The sequence below is a fragment of the Ailuropoda melanoleuca genome, chromosome 6 (genome assembly GCF_002007445.2).
Source record: "Ailuropoda melanoleuca isolate Jingjing chromosome 6, ASM200744v2, whole genome shotgun sequence".
NCBI classification, from domain to species: Eukaryota; Metazoa; Chordata; class Mammalia; order Carnivora; family Ursidae; genus Ailuropoda; species Ailuropoda melanoleuca.
In genome coordinates, this window is record NC_048223.1 from 68,514,693 (window position 1) to 68,516,802 (window position 2,110).

Below are 2,110 nucleotides of genomic sequence, written 5' to 3' on the forward strand. Positions count from 1 at the left end.
ATTGGTGGTATCAGGGCTGGGGGGGGGGATGGGAGGGGTTGGGGGGTTTGAAAGAGGGGAAGCAGGGGATTAGCTAAAGAAGACTGATTGGTAAGAAACATTCAGATCCCAAGGCTCCCCACTGCCACCCCAGCAGAGAACATGAGAAAAGTAAAGAACCAGGGATAAAGCTTCCAAAATCTGGATTAAAAAAAAAAAAATCAGTAGGAAAGGAATTGGAGAAGAGAGAATCATCAACAAAAATGCTTCCCAGAATCAAAAGGCATGGGTTTTCCAAATTGAAAGGGCTCAGAGTTCTCAGCACAGTGGATGAAAGAGATTCATACTAAGGAACGACAACAGTGGAAGCTAGAAGACCGTGGGAAAATGCCTTCAAAATTCCAAAGGAAATAATTTCTAAACTAGAATTTTATATCCAGCCAAACTATTAATGAAGTGTCACGACAAGACATTTTCAGACTCAAAACATTTATCTCCCAAAAATAATTTCTTAGAAAGTTGTGGGGTGATATGTTCCACCAAAATAAATGAATAAATGAAGAAAGAGGAAGACATAGGATACAAAAAACAGGATACACAACTCAGGGAAAAGATGAAGGTACTCCCCAGGACGATGGTGAGGGGAGTTCCCCAAGTGACAACTATACATCGTGCTTGAAGTCCAGATTGGAGCAGCGTGACTCAGAGGCATTTATGTCATTATCTTTGCGACCTAAAAATGTCTGGGTGAGTCTGGCCCTATGCTTATCTGTACTTTGCTTTCTTGGGTCATGTGCTGATAAAGTTCCATTTCTTCTCCTCCTGCATGGTCAGGTGAGGACACTTGTTCCCCCTATATATATGGTCAAAAGCTAAAGGTTAACCAAGGTGAGATCAGAAGCAGCAAATACAGACCAAATTCCTGCCTGACATCCAGTACCTGGACCACACTATGACCTGCCAAATGTCCCAATTGTGTGAGCCCCGTGTTTCTTAGGACTCACTCCTGGCCTAGCTTGATGTCTCCCCAAAGGGTTTTGGTAAACTCAGTGAAAATAAATCCAGACTAAAACCTAGAATCATACTGTAAACATCCTTCTGTAAATTCCTCTTTTCCATTGGACACGTCATTTTAATGAAATTTATCCATGTTGATACATTTGGCTCTAATTCATTTATTTTCATATCTTATATTCTATTGCTTGGCTATACTATAATTTATTAATCTGTTCTTTTGTTGTTTGGACTTTTAGGTTGTTTACTATTTTGTTATTACAAACAATGCTTGTATGAATATTTTTGTACATGTCTTCCAGTGAACATGTAAAAGGGTTTCTCTTTGAGATTTGCTTAGAGAGGAATTGCTGGATTATGGCATTTTTGTGTAACTTAGTGGATATTTCCAAAACTTCCTAAGTAATTTTTTACCAAGTTTTGTTCCCACCAGCAATGTATAAAAGTTTCTGGTGCTTTACATTCTCACCAGTACTTGGTCTTAGCAGACTTATTGAAGTTTGCTAATTAAATGTGTATAAAATGTTTTCTCATTATGGTTTTCATTTTCACGTGACCAGGGAGGTTAAACATCTTTTCAAGTTCATTGGCCATTTGGAATTCCTATTCTATGACTTACCTACTCACACTTTTTGCACATTTTTCTATTTAAATATTCATCTTTTTCCCTGGATTTGAGGAAGTAATTTGTATCTTCTGAATAATAATCCTTTGTTGATTATAGGTATCCTAAATATCTTTACCCAGAGTGTGGCCTACCTCTTCACTTTTATTATAGTGTCTTGTTTTTGGTAAACTTAAAAAAACTAAAGTGTAGGGGCGCCTGGGTGGCACAGCGGTTAAGCGTCTGCCTTCGGCTCAGGGCGTGATCCCGGCGTTATGGGATCGAGCCCCACATCAGGCTCCTCTGCTGTGAGCCTGCCTCTTCCTCTCCCACTCCCCGTTTGTGTTCCCTCTCTTGCTGGCTGTCTCTCTCTGTCGAATAAATAAACAAAATCTTTAAAAAAAAAATTAAAGTGTAAGAGATACGTATAGAGTACACAAATCTTAAAAATATAGTTCAATAAACTTTAACAAATAAATATACCATACGAATATATTATGTATCTTGATGCAT